The sequence below is a fragment of the Semicossyphus pulcher genome, unplaced genomic scaffold, assembly GCF_022749685.1.
Source record: "Semicossyphus pulcher isolate SPU_LCO1_2020_fin unplaced genomic scaffold, fSemPul1.0.p SCAF_11, whole genome shotgun sequence".
Taxonomy (NCBI): Eukaryota; Metazoa; Chordata; class Actinopteri; order Labriformes; family Labridae; genus Semicossyphus; species Semicossyphus pulcher.
The window spans coordinates 12,460,446-12,475,003 of record NW_027211615.1 but is presented as its reverse complement, the minus strand read 5'-3'; the positions used below and the strand labels follow the sequence as shown (position 1 = coordinate 12,475,003).

At 44.5% G+C, this 14,558-nt stretch overlaps 1 protein-coding gene across 2 annotated transcripts in view; it reads right to left on the bottom strand.

Annotated features, from left to right (window-relative positions):
• Positions 1-14,558, bottom strand: part of wasf1 (WASP family member 1) — a 75,067-nt gene that overhangs the window by 43,333 nt on the left and 17,176 nt on the right. The gene's annotated exons all lie outside the window — the stretch shown is intronic.

Sequence of the window (14,558 nt, the reverse complement as noted above, 5' to 3'; positions counted from 1 at the left end):
TGTCTTGTCCTTTTCATCAAGCGCAGCCGGGCTAACAAACCTCAGCACTTTGTCTTGCCCACTCAGCCATGCTAATGGCATTACGGCTGCATGCAGCGGAGGCCCAGCTCTCCTGCATGCACACGGGAACTGAAACCAAGGATGAGTGCTGGAAACCACAGAGGCTGCAATGATCCAGAATCACAATATGTGTGCAGAAGTGCACCAAATACCCCTTATATCCCATAAAGACTCACTTTTCTCTTATAACATAAGAAGTTGGTATCTTTATATGACAAGAAACCTCAACAAGAAGATGTAGAGACTGAAGGGCAGAGGGCAAAACACCACCTTCCTGCACTCCTCCCACTGTGACAACAACACTTAATCATGCTAACAACACCTCGTCTCTAGCTTGCTTCTAATTACAGCGATGATGTGGAGATCAGGTGCTCAGATGGACCAGCTGATTGACCGGGCCTGACGGTGATCAGCCCTCGTTAAAGCGCTGATTAAACTTTAATTGACGGCTGATACTTTTAATACCTCGCCGTATTCTCAGCCGCGTTGCCGTCACTGAGGAATAAACACGATTATTGACCGTATCCATAAAAATGTAGGGCAGGGAAGGGCTATTCTAGGAAGTGGACCAGCTCTATGGGTGGTTAGAGGAGAGAGAGAGAGAGGCAGCTTTGTTGAGGTGATTCATCTTTGAAGTGTCCTAAACGGGAGAAAGAACGGCCATAAAAGGAAAGAAAGAGAACTCGCACCTCTGTAAGCTGAATTGTTTGAATGAAATGTGCGGGCGATGTTGCTGCGACACAAACCAGGAAACGGCGCCAATCCCTGCCCACGTCTACAATAACAAGACACCCGCTCTACGCTTTAAGAGTGTTTTTTTATTTCCTCCCACAGCCACTCCACCACACACACACACACACACACATATCCTCCTGATTGGGAACACCTCTCGACCCAAAGTGCGCTGACATTTTCCACAGCCTCTGAAAGTCTCAGTAATGGAGGGCTGACCCTGCACTAGCACTCACCAAGGTGGAGGTGTAAACTCAATTGTTACTGTGCTGACCTTTACCTTACAGGCCCAACACCACTTAATGTAACACCTATTGTAAGTTCAGGAGGGTCACATAAGCTAGATAAGGGATAGCAAGTCACAATTTCAGATCAAAATTGTGTGATATTAGAGACAAAGTTGGACATTTTTGGATACACGCTTTTACTTATAACTGATATAACTCTTATAGCTGTACTCCATGGACTTCCTGGAGTCCCAGCCAAGAAACAAACAAATACATAACCTCACGCCAAAAACTGAATTTTGCCTTTTTTACACTTCTACTTATTGTATAATAAAACAAAAAGTATATAAATGTTAAACAGTGAGCTTTAGAGGTGTCAGTAGAAGGCCCTTTAGACTTTTGACAGAGCCATGCTAGCCATTTCAAGCCGTCTCTTCGCCAAGCTAAGTTAGCTTGCTGCTAGCAGAATCAATCTTGATATCTAATACCCCTTTCCCACCAAAATTAGCGCATTGACGCAGGTTTTTCAGACCCTGGAAGACCCGCTTTTAGATGCCAATTGTCCTTTTCCCATTGCCAGTGAAGTATACTCCTGTCTGTCTCTTTTCTGCTGCGTCACTGTCTGATGTCACAAACGAGCCGGAGACAGGGTTAGTAAACAGTGAAGATGTTACGGTGTTTTTTTGACCAGTGGGAAAGCAGCTCTCAGCAAGAGAACCAATAACCACATCTCCAAACTCTCTCTGAGCATAGATGTCCTGCTACTCCTTAAACCAAAGACTGTATAAAAAGATGGACGACATGACAGCTCCCTAAAAGTGAAGCCAAAACATTTGGGACATCAGTCAGCAGGCGCCCCCTGCTGACTGGCTGCAGTATAGGTCATAAAGCCCGTCTCCTCCATGTTAACAGATGGGACATGAGTCAAACTATAAAATCAAAATACACGTCAAATAAATGTTTCTCAAACATGGTTTTTGTTATTATAGTTAGTTCTTATGCTGATATACGTCCAAGTGTTCATTTTGGTTTTAATGAGTTATTTGATGCTATAAAAAGGGCCTGGCGCCATGATTGACAGCTCTGTTGACAAATACGGCTCCTGCAGCTGATCTGTTTCGGATTAGCAGAGTAGAGGAGGAACAGCGAGAGTAGACGTAACTATAAAAATCACTACAGTCATTTGAGGTTTACATATCTGCGAACGTCTGCTTAAATACTAAGTTAAACACAAAGTTAAATGTGTGTTTTGGTTAGTGGAAGGGGCGGGACATCGTTACCGCGGCTCCACCTGCCGATCTGTACCGAGCAGTCTCTGGCTCCAAATAAGGTCACCATCGCACGATGGCAGCGCCTGCCCTGGGGGGTGTTTGGCTTCATATAAGTGCAATGAAAGCTTGCAGAGACACGTCGTCCATCTTTTTATACAGTCTATTATTAACACCAACCCCTCCTTTGGGTTTGATGCATTATATTAGAAATCAATAAGACATCTTTTAAGCTTTATTCAGCTCATGCGTTTACTGAATAAGAACTGCCGGTTTAGCTATATTTGGTACATTGAGCGCGTATCGGGGGGGCAGGTGTACGGAGAGAAACAGAGAGAAACAAACAAAATTAATTCAGTCAATCATAGCTGTTTATTTCTCCGCTATGCATGCACACTAGCTCATTCAACATAAACACATTAAACACAAAGATGATGACGAATGCATCTCCCGGGCAAGATCACGCTGTTTTTGCTCCCCCAACTCATCTCTCTCTCTCTCTCTTCAAGGATTCTCTCCGCTCTCATCTCCCCATACAGAAATGCGTTGTCCTCTTAACAACCTTCCGCCTACCTGCTGGGTCGTAAGAGTTATTTCTGAGAACAGGCTTCTCTACAGGGGGGAATAAAAAACAATGATGGGGAAATAAGGCTTACATACTGCAGTGAAATAAAGATGACGCAGATGGAGAAACAAGGGTTTCAGGCTGAGGTGGGAGACAAACAGGGAGCACATTTACCAGATTACTACCTTTATTTTAACGCAATTTCTTTTTACAAACAAACACTCGACAAAGGGCAGAGACGCTGGAAAAAATTAAAGCGTCAAAAGCACAACAGCAGCAGATTGAAGAAGATTCATGATTCACTCCTAGCACTGAATCCCCATAACATAAAAACACAGAAAGAGGTGTTAAGTGATGATATTGATTCTGCCAGATTGACCTCCTCAGGGTGAGGGCTTTTTAAAGAAAGAAGGGATGCTGACAGTTTGATTTACTTTGAAATATAGAGTTTTTAAGCTTCATATTTCACTCTGTAATACATGTGGATTAGCTTAGCATAATTTACACTTAAAAAAGACTAGGTCAAAACCTAGTATGTGGCTGACCGCATCAGGTCACTGTGCGCTTCTGTTGGCAATGTGTTACAGGGACTTTCCTTATGAGGCCGATGACGACGTGTTTGAAAGCAGGTGTGCGCTGCAGACGTAGGTGAGGACAGCGGACAAACAGCGGAGGAGCAGCCCCGCCTACTCCCCGAACAAAGTATCCAGAGCCGTATAGACAGAGAGTCGCGTCAGTGGAGGTCCAATATGCTCCATGATCCGCCATTGCGATGTCGCAACTCTCTCTCTCTACGGCTGTGAAAGTACCGTCACTCACTAACTTACTCACTCGCTCAGTCACATACAGACCCGTGTGAAGGGCTGACCCTGGCGGTCAGCCAAAAAAGGAGCAGTTTTCCCCTGTGAAAAGCCACTGTCAGTCAAAGCTGGTGTTCTCTGTAATCGATAGAAGCAATAATATTTGAAATTGGCGCCATAGCTGTGGAGAAAGTTGTACAAACAGTTTGTGGTTTTGCACGCTCTACATTCCTACAACACCCAGCATGCATTGTGCCCCTCCCTCTGAAAGGAACGACCCAGCAAGAGATGCTAGAGTGAAATACAAATTTTCGCTGCAGGCAATGACTCAGAGCCGTACAGAATCAGAAATACGACGAGAATATACCAGTGGATCATCTAAAAAATCTTCGGGTCTGCAGTATTTATTTCATACCTGACGATTTTGAACGAGACATGACATCGGAGGCGGCAAGTGTAGTTTAACAAGCTCCCTGGCCCCCGCCAGATGACGCATTTTCCAAGGCCCATAATTTTTCTCACACTGGTGCTCTGTGCAGGCCCTCATACAGCCTCTGCCTGAAACGACTCAGACAGCTCTGTCCCTATGAGCCCACTTTCTTTTGATTGGCCATCTTTCCGAAGCCAAGTGTAGGAAAAACTGTGTGAAACCTGGTGTTCACAGCAGCCTGCAGACTGAGCTAAGAAGCCAACATACTTTTACCTACAGATTTTAAACTCCTTCTTTAAGAGACCCTTTTTTTCCACGGTTATTCACAGAATCATAAAATCACCTATAAAATGAAATAAATATGAATAAAACACTGACAATCAAAGAGCTCTGCATCCTTTACAAATTGTGCTATCAAGCTGTAAATCCAGTTTTCGCTCTACTTCTGTCCCTGTCGTGGATCCAGTAAGTGCCAGCAACTTTGTTTCTCTGCATAATGCATGAAAAACACGATACATCTTTTCCTTTGCAGTATCATTGGCTAAATTACATTTCCTTGATATCTGTTGACACATCATTAGTGAGTAAACACAGCTAACTCGCCTTGCTTTTCATATAAAACCCCTCAGCCTGCCTCTCCACAGTGCATACGTGTGTGTGATTAATGACTGCAGCATACGTTTGCTGCCTCGCTGATTGGACATGAGTTAACTCCAGACTGCTGTCCACGGGAGGGAAGATTCTCTCCGCTACACACACACAAATACAAGCGGCATTCGTCCACCGAGCTTTCCATACCATACTGTGACATGATAACATATGACAGCGGCGCTCCCATGAGAACAGCGCTGTCATTTCTCACAGGTTCCCATGAGAAACTGCTTACGCGTCATCTCGCTTCTGACGGAGAGGAAGGAGGAAATGAAAGAGACAGCGAGAGAAACTAGACACCAATCCAAAGAGCAGCAATTAACAAGGAATAACTAGAGAACAGGGCCGAAAGGGCGAAATAAGCAAATCAGTACACAAAAGATTAATCCGTGAACACTGCTCCGCCACCGGATAAATACAGGATGTTCATCATGACTCGTTAATGTCATGGCTTTCTTCCCCCAATGGAACAACCACGGGAATAATTGTCTTATTTTGTAGGGGGAAAATATTAGCACAACTAGCAAGACGTGCCTCGTTAACGCCATTAAATATGAGCTCCGCTGGGATGTTTAATTCTAAAATGAATGAGATTTAGGAGATGAATCCAGGAGGTGTAGAGTAACAAGACAGTAAATGAAGACAATATGCTTTTAATGTTGTTACAAAAGAATTAACTACTTATAGTTAGCCAAATAGACGATTATATATGCGAGAGCAGTCTGCGAGTTCCATAGCATGAGATGCTGATGTGAGGTTAACACTTAGCTATCTATTCACAGCTGATAAAAGTAGCTAATTACCGAGCGAGCTGATACCCTCTGACTCCGGCTGTGTGAACTATCAGGTGGACAAGTTTTACATGTCTGTGAAGCCAGAGGCCTTTCAAATCATCCGGGATAAAGAGAGCTGCAGACACAGTTTGCATATTAACTGGCTGCTTAATTACATGTAAAGCTCTGTGAGCACAACCAATGAAACATCGCACCAGCTAACTAAAAGGAATGTGAGGACTGTCAGGAGTCTCCTCTTGAAATGAAGCTGTCAGTGATTAAGACGAGTAGTTATAACATGTTTAGTAAATCACAAGGATACAATGTTTACTGTTATCAAAAAGTCTGTCACGATACGATTTTGACTAACCCTAAGCTAGTGAGACTTGCCAGGGGGATTTCAGAGCAGCTGTAAAAGTCAAAAGATTTCTTTGTCTTTATTCGATAGGGCAGCTGAAGAAAGACAGGAGACTGGGGCATGACATGCACCAAATGATCAGCAGACCGGGAGCTGAATCTGCGATCAGAGCATCGAGGACTGTAGCCTCTGCACATGGAGCACCTGCTCTACCAACTGAGCTAAACCAGCGCCCCCTTTGGGCCTTTTTTTATGCCTTTATTTATAGAGAGGACAGTGGATAGTTGGAAAAAGGGGAAGAGAGAATGGGGGATGACACGCGGCAGAGGGTGGGAGTCGTGCCCAGGGCCACCACATCGAGGACTGTAGCCTTTGTATATGGGCCGCCGATTTAACTGCTGTGCTAAATCGGCGCCCATACAGGATCTTTGATCATTGTATCTACACCCCTATAGTAATCAGCTGAAACGAAACATGTTCATGGGGTAGCTCAGTTTGTAGGGACTTGGCCTGGGAACCAGAGGGTGGCCGGTTCAAGTCCCGGTATGGACCAAGCGTGGAATTGGGGCTTGATCCTGGAGAGGTGTCCTTGAGCAAGGCAATGCCCCAATGCTCTGGGCGTGTGCAGCCCCCTAATTTATGTCCATTGGTTCCTGTTTGTGCATGTATGTATTTCGGGCCTATGTGTGCGTAGTATGTTTCTATTTCCCCTCGGGGATTAATAAAAAGTATGTCTTCTTCTTCAACAGATTTTTAAATTGAACACAAAGTTCTCGCCCAAAAAAATGTACAATCTTCCACTTAACATTTTAGATTTTTGCACCATTGCAGTGTTCACCAACATCATATTTTCTCTCACATGGTTGAATACGATTTATTCACCTTCTATCACCAGTCCCACGCAGCAGGTCTCTTTTTTTAAAAGCTATCCAAACTTCGCCCACATGTCACTTCCTAAAAAACTCTCCATGTCCACTTGTGCTCACTCAGAGAGACTATGGTGGAGTTAAATATACAGCTGAGTGAGGAGAAACCTTTTTAAATATTCTGCCCAAAAACAAGCAGTTTTAGCTGATTGTCAATCATGGCCGGAGATATTTTATTACCGCGCTGATGTCCTACAATGAGCTGAGAGCATTAGACGCACAACTGACCGCCTAATGCAGGGGTGTCAAACTCATATTAGGTAGTGGGCCGGATTTGTTCCGATGAGACCTCAAAGGGGCCGGACAGTTAGGACCCTAACTGATGTCTTAACACATAGATATATCGGCTACTGCAGTTTTATTATTTGAAATCATTCAATAAGAGCCGACAGATACTTTTAACAATCAGTGAGCATTTCATGTTGTTGCATCTGAAAGAATATGTTAATAATAATAGCACATAATAATACTGTACAACAGGGAAGTGTAACAACAAGTGGCATAGTAAACTTTTTCCTATTTACACTACTCTAAACAACAATACATTTAGTGTTTAAATCTCATTGTGATTCATTAATTATTCATTTCAAATATTGCTGGTTAAGGCTACAAAACAGCCACCTGTTGTCCAGAAAGTCCGACCTGATATCGGGGTTAAACCAGCTGCTCTGGGATCAGGGCCTGTGGAATCCAGTGTGTAGTGACGAGAGAGAGAGAGAGAGAGGGAGAGAGGGAGAGATTTTACCAGTCAGGTTTGTGGCCGGCAGTAGATGTGAAACTGACACTGAGGAAAAGGAACACTCACATTTTCACTTGCTGGTCGGCACCTGACACTTTTTCACTTCCACCAGCCTGTCGACATTAGGAACTAGTTTCTGAGCGGTGGCGATTTTCATTATGTCCCTCAGATGTCCGTGCGCCAGCCGACTGCGCAGTTTGGACTTCATCCCTCACGTTAATACCTGCTCACATACATATGTTGTCCCGAACATGCAGACTACCTTTGATGCAAATGCTGTCCTTTATAAAGTAATGTCAAACGATCAGATGTAGATTCGTACTTTAACGGTGCGCTACACTGCAGTTTGATCAGCTGCATTCGGAGCTCCTCTCTCACGTGCGTAATCCCTCTCCAGCTGAGTGAAGACAGTTAATCGACTTTTAAACTCGGCTATGAGCCCCAACAGTGTGTTCCTGTACGTGTCCATACTTTGGTAATCCACAGGTACAGATTTTAGACAGGAGAAGTGGGCTGGGTTGTGCTGGGACAGCTGCGCCTGCCACAGAGCACATTTCATTTGGAAAGCACGAGCGCTGTCAGAGTACTCTGTGACGAGTTTGTTGCGGCCCTGCATGTTAACATTCATCACAATTAAATGTACTGTAATGTCCACTGAAAAAGCAAGACCTGTAACCCTGTCTGGCTTATCTTACTCTTACCTGCTTTCCTCTCTGTGCCATGAATTGAGCGATCTCTGTGGTAATTGAAAGAAGCGTCTGAGCACCGCTCCTATATATATATATATATTTTATTTTTTATTATTATTATTATTATTATTATTTTTTTCTTCCCCTTCCCCAAAATGTCTCACGGGCCTCCTGGCGGGCCGCATCTGGCCCGCGGGCCGTATCTTTGACACCCCTGGCTTAATGAGACAGATCTTTGATGACTCGGCAGAATAGCTGCTTCATTAAATAATGGAAGTTGATGATGGAATTGAAACTTCGAAAGAAAACGATGGTTTCACTGTATGGTTTCACTCCTTCCTTGTCCTCTTTGTGTATTTCACTCTCACTGACTGTTCCTTGCCAGTGAAATAAAGAGTGTCATCCCTGCGGTCTATATGAGTATCAAATGATCCTGCATCGTCACCTTATGAAGGATATATTTCACCACCTGCCATTGTTCTTTTTTTTCCCCACCCTGTCTACATGCAAGCTTGCCTCATTTCCCTCTGCACACGCCCTTACCACCATCCTCCCTTTTTTACGGTCCATACATCTTGGGTGGTGCCTCCTGCTGTCACCTATCACCATGGCAACGTCTGCAGTGGGATGTCATTGGTCACTTTAAAATATCCCAAGAGAGGCAAAGGCAGAGAGGGCGGACAAAAAGAGAGAGGAGTGGCTGACGGGGAGGAATACACGGGCCGAGATGTGGGTGATGTGTCAAGACGGTGATAGCAGCTGATGAATGGATGCAATATGAGAGAAGAAGAAGAAGGAGAAGGAGAGGAAGAGGGGGATCAGGGATGGCTCATCCATTGTGTATGAGCACAAAGCAGGTTGAGGGAGGACACGTGCCGGTGGAGAGCAGGGGGCCTGCGCTGGTGCGGCTCATTGCACTCGGGACAATATGTCCGGCAAGAGGCTATAATGAATCCTAATGGAGCATTTACTCACTCACAATACAGCTCAGGACCCCTCAATATGGAGCAGGTCAAGGGCCTTTTACACAGAGGGTAAAGAAGCCAGTCAGCTACGGTCGGATACACACTCACAGCTATAAGGAAGCAACCAGTGTTTCCAGAAGGGTAGATTAATTCTACTGAGAAAGCACGAAAACAAGAATGCACAAACTTCCTATTAGATATCCAAAAACCCCCACATTTTTTAGCTTGTTTGCCTTCTCAGTCATCGTACTTTGGAAAATCAAAAGAACATTATGGAAGAAGGGGAAAGCAACTACTGATGAATCTGATGAGTGGTGTAAAATTCAAGGTCTGAACACTTAGTATAGCTGACTTTCTCTCTGGATCACCATGAAACAGAATCCAACATGAGGCACGGAGTAAGAGTCAGACTCACATACTGAGTGCAGGGTTTCTGCAGGGTTCACCATGTTACAACCAGCAGGAAAGATGTGGTCCAATATTATTTATCATAAAATAATGTTTTTATGCAGAATCAATACTTCAGGAAGTCGCGATGCAATTGCGGAAATTCAAGCAAATTCCACTAATCCCTATTCATTAGGGATGCACGATATTGGATTTTTTGCCGATATCTGATATACCGATATTTTACAACTCATTTAGCCGATTACCGATACTGATATTTTTTTCCCACACACCTAATTGCAGAGATCATCAACTCTCTTCTGTATTGGAATTAGCGTACAGTTTAATGGTGATACTCTTATCACATTTGTTACAACGGTCGGGGTGACGGGTCTTGAGATGGTTAATCAAGTTTGTAGTGTTGAAAGACATTGCCTTGGCTCCTCCTCACATCACCGAAGCTGAGCAGTCATTGCAAATAGCAGTTTTGTGATCTATTTCGGACACTTTGAAAAACGTCCACACCACGGACATTTTGGCTTGTAACTCTCTCATGCTGCAGGTAGACACACGTGACGTCATCATGCTGCGCCGCGCAGGTCTTCTTCGCGCCGAGGTCGGGCATTTAATCTAATTAAAATTAAGCAGCAGCCCATTATTTTATCGGTTAATTATATTGGCGGATATCGGCATAGTTCATTTTCAGGCCAATATCGGCCGATACTGATAACGTGCCGATAATATCGTGCATCCCTACTATTCATTATTTGCAACCTTGCAAATTTGACCAACCACCCCATTCCCCAAACTCACTTCATTATTTACGTTTTCTTTAATATCTTTGGAATGCTGCATGCTTAAGACGTACTTGAGATTTTTACACATTTCATTGCCCATCTTGTCACAGAACTCGACCGGAAGTGATGTAAAACGACAAACAGTTCGCTCAGCCAAAAGATGGCTACACTGGAGCGATCGTTCCAGTCGCTAGCAGTGGTTGTGTTATGTGTTCCACAGAAAACAGAGATGATGAATGCCCTTGCTGCTGTAGCGATCAAGGGTGACGGCGCCTTAGTTATGATGGTGCTAATCACAAGAATTACACTTGAAGTTCACTTCCCAACAGTGTGAAACATTTTATACCTGCTGAGTGCGAGATCGAAGAGGCTTTTAAATATCTTCTAAGGCCTTTTAAAGGAAACTGAAAACAGTGCTCTTTAGACCTGCAGAAACACAGTGAGTGCTGTCACAAATAGAATAAAAGCAACTGTAGGCGAAGAAGTTAGTTATTGACATCCTGTAACTTCGAAGGGTCAACAATTGATTTGATGAGTAACACACTCACTCAAAGGAAGTTACTCTTGGACTTCAAAATAAAGCCTTAAATTCCCCATAAACCGCTGTTCTCTCCATTTAACAATTCCCAGAGCTTGGACATGGTTGCATTGTCTGTTTCAAATGGGCCTGAACATTTTGTCCTTTTCCCAGTGATTCAGGGAACTCGTCCACTACAACTATGCACTTGGTTTCTTCCTGCTTTATGAACAGCTGCAAACATAAAAAAACACAGACATCTAATCAGGGAAACTGGCATGCGGAGCCATAGCAGCCAATGGCAGAGGGAGCAGAGATCAAACTGGCAAGGCTCACCAGCAGCTGGTTTGAATCAGTAATGCAGATATGCAGAGCAGGACGGCTACCGCAGATCATTTTCCAAAGAAAACACCAGAGGAGAGAAAAATAAATGTAAGCTGTCAAAAGTTATCAAAGATGCTCTTGTTTCCTTTAGTCAGTTAAAAAGCGACTGCTGAGACTCAACAGAAAGAATAATGTCTGGCTCATCATTTTTGGTATTCTAATGAGGCGGCTATAAATGTTTAAATGCTGTTTGTTCTTTTATCTCTCTCATTAGGACATGATGTTTGAATTTATCTTTCTTCCCCCTAAAAACAGCTCAAATAGCCAGACACTTACTACACATTTTAAGATAATCAAATGCAGAATTTTCTTCTTTTCTGTGGCTTCTGTGGCCACAAGTGAATCAGATGTCCTTGGTAGGTTAGAAAAGACTGAGATTTTTGGACTCAAGATCATTTAAGTTTTAATAGATGCACCACCATACTCGGGTGATCTCCTCGCCTTCACCTTGGTCAGTATGCTTTAATTTGCGGTTGGTCAGGTCCTACAACATCATCGAAAAAAGGTAGTGTTTTTGATGGATGAACAGATGGCTGGATGGATGGAAGTCACAAACGTTGATTAGGTAGGGAAGTAGGTAGGTGGGTCGGTGGGTAGGCAAGTTGATTGATGGATGGAACTCACAAACGTTGAGTAGGTAGGGAAGTGGGTGGGTAGGCGAGTGGATGGATTGAACTCGCAAACGTTAAGTAGGTAGGTAGGCGAGTGGATGGATGGTAGGATGGAACTCGCAAACGTTGAGTAGGTAGGTAGGTGAGTGGATGGATGGTAGGATGGAACTCGCAAACGTTGAGAAGGTAGGTAGGCGAGTGGATGGATGGTAGGACAGAACTCGCAAACGTTGAGTAGGTAGGTGGGCGAGTGGATGGATGGTAGGACAGAATTCGCAAACGTTGAGTAGGTAGGTAAGTGAGTGGATGGATGGTAGGACAGAACTCGCAAACGTTGAGTAGGTAGGTGGGCGAGTGGATGGATGGTAGGACGGAACTCACAAACGTTGAGTAGGTAGGTAGGTGAGTGGATGGATGGTAGGACGGAATTCGCAAACGTTGAGTAGGTAGGTAAGTGAGTGGATGGATGGTAGGATGGAACTCGCAAATGTTGAGTAGGTAGGTAGGTGAGTGAATGGATGGTAGGATGGGAGTCGCAAACGTTGAGTAGGTAGGTAGGCGAGTGGATGGATGGTAGGACGGAACTCACAAACGTTGAGTAGGTAGGTAGGTGAGTGGATGGATGGTAGGACGGAATTCGCAAACGTTGAGTAGGTAGGTAAGTGAGTGGATGGATGGTAGGATGGAACTCGCAAATGTTGAGTAGGTAGGTAGGTGAGTGAATGGATGGTAGGATGGGAGTCGCAAACGTTGAGTAGGTAGGTAGGCGAGTGGATGGATGGTAGGACGGAACTCGCAAACGTTGAGGAGGTAGGTAGGTGAGTGGATGGATGGAACTCGCAAACGTTGAGTAGGTAGGTAGGTGAGTGGATGGATGGTAGGACGGAAGTCGCGAACGTTGAGTAGGTAGGTAAGTGACTGGATGGACGGAAGTCGCAAGCGTTGAGTAGGTAGGTAGGCGAGTGGATGGATGGTAGGACAGAACTCGCAAACTATGAGTAGGTAGGTAGGCGAGTGGATGGATGGTAGGACGTGAGTCGCAAACGTTGAGTAGGTAGGTAGGCGAGTGGATGGATGGTAGGACGTGAGTCGCAAATGTTGAGTAAGTAGGTAGGTGAGTGGATGGATGGTAGGACGGAAGTCGCAAACGTTGAGTAGGTAGGTAGGTGAGTGGATGGATGGTACGACGGAAGTCACAAACGTTGAGTAGGTAGGTAGGTGAGTGGATGGTTGGTAGGATGGAACTCGCAAACGTTGAGGAGGTAGGTAGGTGAGTGGATGGATGGTAGGACGGAAGTCGCAAACGTTGAGTAGGTAGTTAAGTGACTGGATGGATGGAACTCGCAAACGTTGAGAAGGTAGGTAGGTGAGTGGATGGATGGTAGGACAGAAGTCGCAAACTATGAGTAGGTAGGTAGGCGAGTGGATGGATGGTAGGACGTGAGTCGCAAACGTTGAGTAGGTAGGTAGGCGAGTGGATGGATGGTAGGATGGATCTCGCAAATGTTGAGGAGGTAGGTGGGTAGGTAGACTTTATTAATCGCCGAGGGGAAATTGTAGTAGTGTGCAATAGTAAGAAAGTAGACAATGTTCAAATTCTTCAAAATCAAAAAATGATCAAATAAAGGAGTACAATTGAAAGACAGATGAATTTTCGAAGGATAGATCATCCAGAAGGGTTTGCTTAATTATCCGATCTTTCCTCTTGAAATGATGGCAGTCTTTCTGAACCACCTTTAAGAGACACCTTTAAGAGCACTTCTGCTCTCTTTAATTATGGTCAGACAACATTTTCTCGAAGTGTAGTTCATTTTGAGCCTTCCCCAGTCTTAAAGCTTTGGTGCTGTTGGTGAAAACAGACTGTCAAATTTGACAGGAGAGGAGAGCTGGCACCTCTGCACAGTGAGGCATCCCTGGTGCACACGTGCAGAAAGAAATAACATGCACAACAACACTGAACATGTTGCGACTCTCTGACAGCGACCTATGAGATTTGACGAAGAACCCATCAGAGGTCTATGCAAATATTAGACCAAATATTACTAGAACATCCTCACACACACACACACACAAATCAACCCCTTCATTTTACATCATCCCCATCACAGCTGATCACGTTGGCAGAACATTTCAAGGCGTGTGCCAGTGTGACTTCCTGCCAATTAAAATTCCGTACCAGCCGGTACCCCTTCAGCTGCGTGATGACACCTTGCAGGCCTTCACCAGTGAGGTGCTATAAACACAAAAACATACACACATACCCCCTTGTTGTTGGGCTGAAAATACACCTGCAGCAGTGGTGCTGTCAGGTTGGGCTCAGGCAGCTATGCTAACTAGGTTTGCCAGTAGGAGGAAACTTTACAGGGAGCTTGTGGCAAGGGATCCGGGTACATTATGAACTTATTTCTCGCCTCAATAATTCTGAATTTCTGACTGCGCTGAATTCCTCATGATATATTTTTTGACACACTGTCTACCTTGCACAAAAACAAAGGCTGTTCAGCGTAGTGTTTTAAGCTTCCTTAGTTGTCTCCCTTCACCTGAGCTCTGTAGTCTGTGCCTCGAATCTGTCCACGTCCATTTCTCAAGCACACGGTAAACAGTAAGAAGTCGCAAACAAGCTGGAGTGTGAAGCAAGGCAGACATTTAGCACTGTGCCCTGCCTCTCCTCCTGACACA